The sequence below is a fragment of the Rhinolophus sinicus genome, chromosome 14 (assembly GCF_057876585.1).
Source record: "Rhinolophus sinicus isolate RSI-liver-muscle chromosome 14, RSI-T2T, whole genome shotgun sequence".
NCBI lineage: Eukaryota > Metazoa > Chordata > Mammalia > Chiroptera > Rhinolophidae > Rhinolophus > Rhinolophus sinicus.
This window is the reverse complement of record NC_142514.1, coordinates 14,823,157-14,836,521: the sequence shown is the minus strand read 5'-3', so window position 1 is coordinate 14,836,521 and position 13,365 is coordinate 14,823,157.

Genomic DNA, 13,365 nt, shown 5'->3' with positions numbered 1-13,365 from the left:
ATTCTCAGCAATAAGGAAAAAGCCATGGGGGAGAGGGGAGAGGGTGGTGATTAAGTAGGGGAAGGACCTGGAATCTCAGTTATACTTGAAAAGAATCTCTTCCTGGGTGCTGTGCGAAGGATTGTGGGTGAGAGAGAAGGGGACCAGCTAGGGCTATTTCAGGGGTGGGGCAAAGCAGGGATGGGGGTGGGGTGGGGCTTGGTCTTGGGCAATGGAGGTGGCAATGGAGAGATGGGGTGGAAGCAGGGTGAATTTTGGAGGTAGAGCAATACCTGAGATGACCTCTGGGAAGTGGGAAGCAGTGCCTGGCCCAAAGTCAGAGAATTCAGCGCACATTACTTTGAAGGAAAGACATGGTACATCCTTGTTGGCTGTTGGAAATAGGCTCCCAGGCCAGGCCGGCATGTTATAGGTGCTCAACAAATGTTTGCTAAATGAGGCAAACTGGCTCTGAAAACTTTCCTGAGTAATCCTTGTCACTCCTCAACACCCAGTGCTCTAAGAATGACAGACTCCTTCCTGCTGATGTTACTGACTGAGCGTAGAACCCTCCTTTGGGACTCCTATGTTCTGGAAGCACGGTAGGAGGTCCATGTTTAGCTGCTTTAGATGGATCCCTAATGGTGGAAAGTCAGGCATTGGCCCAGCAGGTTTTCTTTCAGGAGTGCACCCCCTCAAGTGATGTCTGCTTGGGCCCGAGGAAAGTGTGTGGACACAACAGAAGCAGCTGTGAAAATCCTTCAAAGTGCGATAAAAATAGCCATGCCCTCCCTTACCACCTGTTCCCTTTGGGCCTGGACACGTTTATTTGCTCAGCTTTAAAGTTCAGAGTCATTTCTCAGACCCCAAGCTGAGGAAGAAAGAGGGAGGGGCAGGGAGGTGAGAGGGGGGTGGGAAGAATAGGTCAGCTACTCCCAGATTCCACTGAAGAATGTCTGAAACAGATAGAACCTGAAATGATCTAATGATCTAATCCATTTCTTCTAATAGATGGGGAAATTGAGATCCAGAGAACAGTGACGCCTGGGTCAAGGCCCCCTGCTTTGTTACTGCCTGGCCTCGAAGACGGTAACCCAGGGTGTAGGGAAACCCCCACCACAACTGCACATGATAAGCCACCCCAGCCTTTCTGCAGGTGGCCTTGAGCAGGTCCCAGCTTCTCTCTCAGCTCTGCAGAGAGACACGTGGCTACCCTGGCCCTCTGCCCTCCAGGATAACTCTCCCATCTTCACCTTCAGGCCTTATGGACACACTGTAAGCTGCACTGTTGATTAACCTTCTGGGAGTTTTCTGGCCTAGAAGAAGATGAAGCAAAATCTCTAAAGATGAACCTTTTCCCAACCCCAGGGAAGACAGAGAGAGCTGGCCAGGGAAGCTGGAAGGGATGTCTCCAGGTAGGCCTCAGCCTGGAGCAAAGCAAGCCACATCCCTGGAGATGGAAGTCCGGGCCTGCAGGAGAGTGTGGGGAATCAGGAGGTAGGTGTGGGGAGGGGCAGGGAGTAGGGCTGCTGGGAGGGGTTTCCATTATTTCTAGTTCCCACCTAATGGGAAGCTCCATGAGGACAAAACTTTCTTATATTCACCTTTGAATTCCCAGTATCTAGTAGGGGCCTGTCCAGTTGTAGGTACTCAACAATATACACGTTACATTAAAAGAGGCAACGAATGAATGATTGAAGCTAAAGGACTCTTCAAATGCCTGACTCTTCCTACCCTGAAAGGACAGTTGACCCTGACCTTCAGGAAGGGCACACCTGGAGGCCGACCCCTCTGTGTGTCGGGGAGAAGCTCAGCGGCAGCTTTGGGGTGATGGTTCTGAAGAGCATCATTCTAAAGAATATTAATGAATGTTCTATGACAAATGGACCCACAGGAATGGAGCCCCAAAAGGCAGGGGTTTTAATTTGCTTTGTTCATGGCTGTGGCCTCAACTCTCAGAACAGAACCCAACAGGCACTCAAGAAAGAATCAAAAGTTAAATGGGATTGGAAAATACGAGATTAAACAAAGTTCAAATAGTTCTTTGCTGCAGGACTTGTCAGAGCCTTTAAGGTGTCAATGTTCCTTATGAGTCACACACAGTGGTCATAAATTCAGGATGCTCTGGTGCCTCATTGTCCTAAAGTTCCCCACTACTAGCCCTCTCCCTCTCAGATGAAACAGTCCAGCCTCAGGCATGGGGAAGGGGGGCCCAGGATCAAGCAAGCGCCCCACTTTCCCTGCAAGGGCACAGAGACATCATTGAGAAGACCCAGGGCTGGGACTGCCAGGTGGCTCCTCGGCTCCCAGTTGGGACCCGAGAGGATTGTTAGGCAACGGTACTGGTGAGGAATAGGGAGCAGAGACAGCTTTCTTCTCAAAGCCAGTGCCATATCTTCCTGTGCCTGAGCAGGGGTGGGGTAGGAGGAACCCCCAAGCTGCTCTGGGGGATGGTAGTGAAGGAGGGACTGGAGGTGTGAAGGCCCCCCCTTTTCCCTCCTCTTATTCCACTGCTCTCCTGGCACATACACGTTCAACAAATATTTGTCCAACACCTACTAAATTCCAGGCATTGTCCTGATCAGCAGGGATCCTTCTGAGAAGACGACGAAGTCCTCCTGAGTTCACAGCCAGCAGGGGGAGTGTTTCCGCAGCAGGAATTCAATGTCAGTCTGCTGGACATTCTCCATCTGCTCTCCACCTAACTCCACAGCCTCCAGCCGGCTCTACCCTGCCCCACCGGCTGAGCTGATGGATAGCATTAGTGGGCTCCTTTGTCCTCTGGGATTGGGTCAGCCCGTGGAAGGTGCCAGCCAGAGACTGGTGGACAGGAAGAGAGAGCAGTCGCAGTATCTATTCCCCAGGCTCCTCCCTGCTGGGCCTCAGGTTTGCAATGGCTGCATCCCTCCACCAAGGGTCCTCTCTCCATTAACTCCCTCCTCCCTCAGCCCCTTCAGGCCTCGGGGTGGTATCATCTTCCCATTGTTGCTAGCCACGGATGTTTCACCATCCCTTGTTAGTTTCTCCAAACGTGTCTGCACTTTTATTAAATGTTCCTCCACTGCTCCTTGGGGTTGACATCTGTTCTACTCTGGGACCTTGACTGATGACACATGTTGGATACATAAAACACAGACTCCGAATCACAGTGCATAGAATAAGATAGAAATTGATTTCCCTCTAACTTCAAAGTCTAAGCTGGAATTGCAGCTTTGCTCTGTGAAGTCCATCCCTAGGCTGTGCCCTCACCTGCAAGCTATGTGTTATGGGTTCAGTTGTGTCCCCCCCACCACCCAGTGCCAATTCCCATGTTCAAGTCCTAGCCCCCAGTACCACATAATGTGATCTTATTTGGACATAGAGCCCTTGCAGATGTGATTAGTTAAGATGAGGTCATCAGGGTGGGCCCTAACCCCATATGATCAGTGTCCTTCTAAAAAGAAGGAATTTGGACACAGAGACACACACACAGAGGGAAGATGGCCATGGACAAACCAAGGAGAGAGACCTGGAACAGAGATTCCCTCACAACCCTGGGAAGAAACCAACCCTGTTGACACCTAGATTTCAGACTTCTGGCCTCTAGAATTGTGAAAGAATATACTTCTGTTGTTTAAATGACCTAGTTTATGGCCCTAGGAAACTCATGCAACATGCAATGGCTCCTTCACCGCACCCACATTCCAGACAGAGAGTGGGAAAGGACAAACACATGCTTTATCTTTAAGCACCCAACCTGGAATTCGCATTCATCTTTTCTGACAATGGTCAGAAATCAGGGGGCCTCCCCTGGCTGCCTGGGAGCCCAAGAAATGCCCTGTGCAGGAGGTGAATCCTCTTGCAACGGAAGAAAGGGAGAATGGATATTGGGGGCAGCTACAGGGCTCTGGCACCAAATGCCACAGATGTTTTCAGATGCAAGCAGCAGGAAGCCTTGTCTCGCGTAAACAATTAGGAAACTAATCATCTCAGAGGACTTGACTTCAAGTCCAGAGGCAAGGGGAGCACAGGGGAGGTAACCAGGATTCGGGTTCTGTCCTCTGCCGTCCTGTGGCTCTGCCCAGCACTGGCTGCCGGCTTCCTCCTCAGGGTGGGAGTCAGATGACAGCTGATGTCAGTCAGGGTCAAACCAGAAAACAGAAATCTCAAGTATTTGAAATGGAGGGAATTGGTTACCCAGGTGGGAGAAGTGCCGAGAAGACCATAAAGAAGGTGGAAGAGCCCAGAGATTAGCCACAGCTACCTCCAGGTTAGAGGGACAAGATGCTGTTAGCTGGAAGCCAGGAGCCAGGGTCACCGGGCAGACGCTGGGCCCAGACCAGGACTGTTAAGAGGGACCCATGGAGGAAGTGTGGGGAGAGCAATACCCTGGATTCTCTCTTCCTCCCACCCTCCAATCTCCCAGGAGAGCTTCCCATTGGCTGAACACAACTAGAAACCAGCTGTCACTGGTTGCTGGGAAATATAGCCTGCAGGAATCAGTCCCCCTACCCCCCACCCAACCAGGATACAGTAAGGAGTAAACCTAAGGCTGGAGCTTCCGTGGGAGGTGAGGGGAGAGATGGGACGGGAGACCTCTGCAGGGTAGGTGCCTCAGAGCAACAGGGGGCCTTTGAAGGGCTTTCAAAGAGAAAGATGATCCAACATGTGTGTTTTCAAACTATACCTCTGACTGCTGAGTGGAAAATAGTTTAAAGAGGAGCATGAATACCATTGGGGAGACTAGCTCAGAGTCTACAGAGGTGGTCCAGGTGGGCGCAGGACAAGGGAAGTGCTAAAGAAAGACAAAACCTGGAACTGACATAGGGAACCATCAGGACATGCACGAACAAGTTGGATGACCCAATTCTGTGTCCGAGATACACAGCCACTACACGAGGGATGGCACACAGCAGGCACTCAGTGGATATGGCGTGCATACACAACCACTGTACACACACGCATGCACGCACACACACACACACACACTCAGCAGTGCCCTACCCATTATGGCTCATCTTCAGCCGGCCACTGACCCGCCCTTTGCATGGAATCCACCCTGTAAAATTCCTACTCCTGAAAGGCTTTCAGTCCCAAGAAACCGATGCCTCCAGTTGAAGAGATGTAAGTGGTTCAGGTTTTCTCAGTTAACCAGAAGGTGGGGATGGGACAGTTGCCAATTGGTTACTTCAGAGGAGCAGATGCTACAATGGACCCAGGCTCTTGCCATCTTTGTGCTCTGCCAACCTCTGCAAGTTGGCCTCTCCTCGTGGGCTGCCTACTTCGTTGTTCAAGGAGCAGACCCAGAGACAAGGATCTGAGTACAGGTAGTTTATTTGGGAGGTGACCCCGAGCAGCACATGTCAGGGAAGTGAGGCGGCAAAGGGAAGGAAGCCAAGATAGGTGCAATTAGTGAACAACTGAGGCCCAATGCTACTAGGACACCCTGGGAGCTGACTCCTCAGAATTGTCCCACGCACAATCGCACAGAACCTGGTGTGCACAGGTTAGGATTACTTCTGTTCACGTCTCCATCGTGCCTGTGGGACGGTATGTGAGCACATGCTCAGAATTTGTACCTTGGTTCTCCATGTACACACACCCTCACACACACCAGGGCACACACCTCCTCTCCATTAAAAAAAATCTCTGTCTTAGCTTGGGATGCTGTAACAAAACACCATAGACTCAGCTTAAACAACAGATGTTTATTTCTCACTGTTCTGGAGGCTGGGAAGTCCAACATCAAGGTGCCATTGGCAGATCCGGTGTCCTAGTTTGCAGAGGGCCATTTTCTCACCCTAGCCTCACATAGCAGAGAGCAAGGAAGCAAGCTCTAACCTCAGGACCTCATCACCTCTCAAAGGCCCCACCTCCTAATATCATCACAATGGGGGCTAAGATTTCAACATATGAATTTAGGGAGACACAAACATTCAATCCATAACAATCTCTCCCACTGCTGCTTACTCTGGCCTTTGGCTTAGGCCTGGCAAAGGCTGGAGCATTAAACATTTCTTTCCCCCCCCCTTCTTTCGCGCCCCCCCGCTGAGGCAGTCAGTCGCAGGTTGTTGGTCGGCCACTCACAGCAGCTCTCGCCAGCTGCCGGCCACTCACGGCAGCACACAGTAGCCCAAGGCCGCTCACGCTGGCTGCTGGCCACTCACGCTGGCCCCCGGCAGCCCCCGGCAGCCCAGCTCCAGGGAGAGCCATTATTCACAATCTTGGCTGTAGAGGGCGCAGCGCACTGGCCCATGTGGGAATTGAACCAGCGACCTCGGTGTTAGGTCGCGGCACTCCAACCACCTGAGCCACTGGGCCGGTCCCTCATTAAACATTTCTGACAAGAACTCCACCCGTATGAGCCCCTAAAGCGGAATTTCTGGCAGAAATTACAAGGCAGGTGGAGTGCAGTAGGGGAGCCAGAGCTTCTCTTTCTTTGAGACACACTGGAACTCTCTCAAAGTTGTAATCTCTAACTTTGATTGCAGGATGTAATCTCTAAAATTACCAGCAGGGGGTGTCTGAGAGCCATGACAGTCCTCAGGTTTTGTTCTTTGCTTTTTGTGTTTCCCTTTTCTTTTTCTTTTTTGTTTTGCCTTCAGGCTTTTTTTTCATAAACCAGGTTGCTGGTTTATGTAAGGGTTTGTTTGCCTCTGGGTGTGTTTGAGGGAGAGGACAGGTCTCAGGGGTTCCTCATGGAAATTTAGCTGAGTGTGATGGATACACTCACCACCAGTTTGAGGCACTGCCATCAACCAGGCTCCAATGCTCTGGCACAACATTGGGGCTCAGTTCACGTTAGATGAATGGATGGATGAATAAATGGATGGATGGATGGATGACTGGGGGAATGAGAGAGAAGATGACCCAAAAGAACAAAAGGTAAAAAGAGAAAATTGAGAAGAAAGATTAACAGCAGATAGAGCGGGAAGAATCAGGGGAAATAGAGAGAAATGCAAGTAAGGCATGTGGTAGGGAGGAGTAGAGGGGTGGTGACTGAAAGGGTGCAATGTACATCTGCCAGCCTCAGTGCCTTGGCCCTAGAGGTCTCTTCTTCCAGATGCCGTCCACTGCTGCCCACTGCAATGTTCCCTGTCTTTCCAGGCCAGTTGGACTCGCCACTTCTCAGGAAGGCCTTCCTGAGCCTGCAATCAGAAACAGTTCCTCTTGCCTTTATGCTCCCACAGCTCTGGGGGATGCTATTGGGGCCCCTTTGGTCTGGTTAAAATATAGGCAATGGAAGCAGACAGATCCAGGTTTGGTTTGAATTCAAGCTCAACCATTGTTGTGTGACCTTGGCCAACACACCCGATCTGTCTGCACACTGGTTTCCTCCGCTGGGGTAATACCAGTAGCCAGCCCCCTCCCAGGGTTTTTATGAGTTGGTGAAACACTTAGCATGGGGCTTGGCCCATAGAAAGCATGAATAAAGGGTGGCAATTATTGCTCTTGCGGTCTAGAAAGTCCCAACCTCAAACGGTCTGTCCCATTGTCAAGTTGTTTGCCTCACTTTGAGTTCAGAAAATATTGTCATCAAAATGAATAGTTTAATAACACTGGTCAATGCATGTAAGCTGTCTGAAAACACTTATCTTTGCTTAATTCATTTTGTGACATGTACAAGAATAGTTATTTCAGTCTTCCTTCCTTCCTTCCTTCCAAGAACCCACCAAGTACTGGGGCCTCTACCTTCCAGGGGTTCTGGTGTCTACTCAGGAGATCAGATGTGTAAATAGATAAGCACCTAATAGACAGTCGATATATGTTTTGACTAAAGAAAGTGAAAACTAGCCAATAAAATACCAGCAGTGGCAGGGTGCTAGAGACTGGCCCGTGGGCCCGCGGGAAGGCGGTGACTTGCTCAAGTCACAGAGCGGTGCAATGGAAGAACTGAAATTAGGACCCAGAACTCCAGACTGAATCAGGACTCTTTCTACTGTATCTCAGCCCCACTTTCTTTTTTAAGTTGGTTATTATGAAATATTTCAAGTATACATAAAAGTTTAAAGAATATAGTACATGCCCCTTGGGAACCCACCATCAAGTTTTGTCACATCTTTAAGCTGCCCGCTGGTGCTTCCCTTCTCAGCCAGAACCAGATACTCTCCTTGCTTCCTGGGACATTTTCTTACGTGGGCTCCATGCATATAAGAGTTTCTTTAAAAAGAGGGTATGAGGTGTCTTCTGACACCAACAAATTCTCCAATTGTCCGATGCCCACTGGGTAGCCAACAATTTAATTCATTTCTGATACTAGGGACCTGGCCTTAGCACCAGATCCCACAAGTTAAAGGACTTCGTTCCATAAGCTTGCCCCTGCTTCAGACACCAGTCACATGTCCCAGGCCCCTCACCCCCCCATATTTCTGACCTATCGCCTATAAATTGGGGTTTCCCAGGACTCCCTCCTTAGGTTTGATAATTTGCTAGAATGGCTCACTGAACTCAGAGTAAACTTCGTTCATGTTTACCAGTTTATTATAAAGGATTCAAATTAACAGCCAGATGAAGAGATACATAAGGTGAGGTCCGGAAGTGTCCTGAACGCACAATGTAAAGACTCACCGTGCCATTATGAGAATGACAGGCCTGGAACAGGCTTTAGAGACCATTCAGGCCGACTTTCTCCTTTCGCAGCTGGTCAAACTGACGCCCAGGTCATTCAGTAAGTTAATAATGCAACTGGGCCTAGAACCCAATTTCCTCCTCTGTCAAATAATCAACAGCCATTATTTACAGACAGTGTACAGCATGCTGAGGGATCAAATTTGTGGGGCAGGATTTCTTATCCCATTTATAGGTGAGGAATTTGAGGCTCAGATAAGAGAAATAACTTGCCGAAGGTCCTATAGCTGGTAGAACCAGTACGCAGGACCTCACTGCTAAATTCCTCTCTGGGAAGACAAAGGCTTTTCTACCTCACAATGTTATTGAAAGGATCTAGTCATCTAAAGCGCATTTACAGGAAGGAAAAAATGGTCAGCAGCTGCTTCCACAGTTTAATGAGGGCACAGCAGGAGGAAAACACTTTCATATGCAAGGTGCCCTCCCTCCAAGGTGAGAGTCAAGGGAGCAACTTTTTGGGGTACAAAGAAGAATGGGAAATGTCAACTTCTGCATCAGCATCACGAAGGTAGGAGGCCTGGGGCGTGGGGGGCGGGGGGCAGAATGGGCACCCAGGGTAGGAGGTGGGATGGAGAAGGGTCCCTCATGAGCGTCATGAGGGGAGGTCTGGGCCTGAGAAAAAAGGAGGCCAAAAGATCTGAAGAATTGAGTGGCCGCCATTTATTCTGTGTTGGGCTGTTTTCTGTCCTGTGCCGTGTTGTCACCCCTCTGTCACTCTGTGCCTTCAGTAAAGTCTGTCACACACAATAACTCCACGTCTGTGGTGGTTTGGGGCACGGATGAGTAAGGAGTACTGGTCACAGTGGTGGGGGTGGGGGGGTGCAACTGTGCTGAGAGAATATGACAGTCAGAGAAGGAGGGGCAGCAAGAGGGGGCAGAGAATTGGTCCAAGCAGGAATTCAGGGTGAGGGGTGACAAGAGGTCATAACAGCCCCCTGGGCTTCTCAGAAAAAGTGGAGAAGGCTCTGAACTTCCAATGGCACATAGAATGGAGGTTTGAGCTATTCTACTTGCTTATTAAAGGAAGGGGTAACCCAGAAGGCTCGAAGGCTTTGGGGAACACCTGTAATATGATGAAAACTCTTAGCATAATGTCTCCAGTCAGTAAACGCGTAATAAATGGCAGTGTGATGAGGGGCCTAGAGGCAGTGGGTGCAGTGGTTAGTGGCAGGTCTGAGCCACATCACGTAGGCTCATATCTTGGCCGTGTTCCTTTAGGTGAGTTACCTTGCCTCTGCCCATCAGTTTCTTATCAGAAGAAATAGGGATGCTATTAACATCTACCTCATGAGGTTGCGATGAAGAATAAATGAAATGAATCCATATAAAGCACGTAGCACAGTGTCGTATCCAGGGTTCTCCAGAGAAACAGAACCAACAGGAAATACATATATTCCTAACCTGTGTTCAGACTGCTGTAACAAAAATACCATAGGCTGGGTGGCTTAAATAACGAACGCATACTTCTCACAGCCGTGGTGGCCGGAAAGTCCAAGATCAAGGTGCTGGCAGATTCGGTGTCTGGTAAGAGCCCTCTTCCTGGTTCACAGACGCCTGTCTTCTCCCTGGCTCCTCCCATGGTAGAAGGGGTGAGGGAGCCCTCTGGGGTCTCCTTCATAAAGGCACTAATCCCATTCGTGAGGGCTCCATCCTTATGACCTACTCACCTCCCAAAGGTACCACCTCCAACACTAACACACTGGGCATTAGATTTCAACATATGACTTTTGGAGGGACACAAAGTTTAGCCATATGTAGTAAGTTCTGACTTAATGTCGTTGATTGGGTCTGTGACTTTAAGCGAAATGACCTATAATGAAACAAGTTTTACCATCGCCTAATTGATAATTGATATGAGCGAGAGTTAAGTTCCTATGGCATCTTCTCAACGTTTTAACAAAACGATGTTGAATGAAACGATGGTCATCAAGGACCCTGCTGTATATATATTTAGAAATATAGATACTAATATATATATATATATATATATATATATGTCTATATGAACAAAGAGAGATTTATTATTAGGTACCAGCTCATGTGATTACAGAGACCGAGAAGTCACATGATCGGCCATCCACAAGCTGGAGACCCAGGAAAGCTGGTGGTATAGTTCCAAGGCCTGAGAGCTGGACCACTGATAGTGTAGATTCCAATCCAGGTCTACAGGTCTGAGAACCAGGAGCACCAAAGGCAGGAGAAGATTGATGTTTCAACTAAGGCAATCAGGCAGAGGATGAATTCAACTTTCCATGCCTTCTGATGGGGAGGGCTCTATTCAGGCTCTCAACCAATGGGGTAATGCCCACCAAATTGGGGAAGGATTTTCTGCTTCACTCAATCCACCAATACAAATGCTAATCGCTTCCAGAAATACCATCACAGATACACCCAGAAATTAGGTTTAACCAGATATCTGAACATCTCGTTGCCCAGTCAAGTTGACATAAAATTACACCCAGCAACACACACAGCAGCTGGGACACAGTAAGCAATCAATACATACAGGCCATTATTATCACCGTTGACGTAAGAAACATCCAAACGTGTAAGGAATTTGTATGAGAGTTTATTTGAGCCAAACTGATGACATATGACAGGGAGGAAGATCGCAAATGCTCTGGAGAATGACAGTTTTGCAGGTTTTTTTACGCATTTGAAATTAAGGAGGGAAGGTAAGGAAGATGTCGTAAAGATGGGAGAAGGCAAGGCGGGGACTGGATTACAGGATAGTTAAGATTATGTGCTCTCCTGAGGATGGTCACGCTTTAGAGGGAAGGGTCTGAAAGGGTGGTCAGGTATTAGAAAGCGGGGACACTTCAACGGTGCGTTAACCTAAATGCACAGAAACAATGAACAAGGAAGTTTTATGCCTGGGGCGTGTCTATCACCAAGACACGCCCAGCTAGACATTTATGATCAGATCACCTTGTGAGGTGGCTTTCCATAGAAGTCCTTCGCGTCCACAGTACGGTTATATGGATAAGAAAACAAAAGTTCAAACAGGTTAAGTCATTTGGCGTAGTCACACACAGCTTCAATGGTATGCTGGTGAACCAGGTCTCAAAAAAAGAAAAGAAAGAAAAAAAGAAAAAAAAACCCTGATCTGTCATATTTGCCACATTCCTGTGGTGTAACTATCTCACCATGGCTGACTTCAAGCTACCAATCAATGGTTCAACAACCAATTCACCAAATTCCAGAATACTTAACAATTGGCTCTTATGAGCCAGTGCGAGCTACTCCAGCACAGGGCTGCTACTCCCACTGTGCCTGCAATGGTGTGTGTGTGTGTGGGGGGAAATGGTTCACAAACATCAGCTATTACTGCAAGTCTGGCAGGTCAACAGTGTTCACTGGGCACCCTCCTTACCCCCATTTTACAAACAGAACTTCTTGAGGTTTGGAAAAGTTCAGCTGCCCACCCAAGGTCACAGCACGAGCCAGTTACCTGCTATCCTACTTTCTCTCAACAAGGCTGTACATAAGCCTACGTATGACCATCATCCCCACCCCTCTTGGAGGGAATTTCCAGGCCCCATAAAGATGGGAGCCCTGTTCCCGCCCAGACTGGATGCTCTACCCCAAAAGCCCTGCGGTGGCTTGGCAGGAGGGAAGCTCTTACTGGCTAGGGCTCCTGCCAAACCACACCTGCCCCACCGCTCCTGAGCTCAGATCTGTCCTGGCTTGTACCTGCCACATGTAGGCTTGGGGAAGCGCTGTTTTAGCAGCTGGTGAGCAGAGGGCCCTTAGCCTTGAGAATGTTAGGGGAAGAGGGCATGTGACTCATTCATTGCGCTTGGGTGGGTAGAACCTGCAGCCAGGGGAGGGCCAGACCAAGCCCAAGAGATTTTCAGCCCTAAAGGCAGGCTGGCCCCACTCCAGGTAAAGGACTCAGGTGAGTCACACTTCCAATAGTCACCTGAGGCTGGGCACAGATGTCCTTTAACTAGGGTGGGACAGCCAAAAGTTTCATTGCTCTTGGCTCTAGCTGTCCCCTGTACAGAGCTGGGCTTGCTCCTTATCTGCGATGCTTCTAAGAGCCACGTGGCTGAAAGGACAAGGGAACACTCCTCCCACCATATCAGGACCCAGGGGAGGGGAGAAACTGCTGAGTGGCAGGTTGGGGATTAATAAGCGGCATATGCACTATTAGGGTAGGGTCCTAAGGTCTCTGGAGAAGGGGGATGTTCCCTCCATTCTGAGGACCCAGGGGAGTGAGAGGCCCTTGAACTCTTTGAGCCTAGGGTGGGCAAAGGGCCACTGATGGTCTTGGTGGGGCACAGGACGGGATAGGGATGTGGGTAGAACTACAGAGAGGGGGAGTGAGGTGAAAGGAAGAGAATGGGCAGGGCAAAGATTAATAAAAATCCCATGATTTGCAGCTGGTTTGGCAATAGAGCTAAGGAGCCAAGGTTGGAGGTTGCCCCAATGGGGCAAGGGTGGGGGCTATTGTGGCTAGAATCTGTCAGGGAGGGGCCCCCCAATGACTCAAGACATTCTGAGACCCTGACACCCATCCCTGCAGTGCTAGGGAGGGAGAGGCAGCTGGGCTTGGCTGGGTGGTGGGGGATGGCGGCTTGGGGGGGACGGGGCCACAGCAGTGTACCAGCCTCTGTCTCCAGCCTGAACCCCTCCCAATGCTGCTCAGTTCACGGGTGTCATGCGGGAGACCCTGCTCGCTGAGCTATTTGGCATGCGGGGCGGCCTGCAGGGTCTCTGGTCCGCTCCCCACACAAGAACGCAGGATATGGTGAGGCCAAAAAGGAACACCCACGG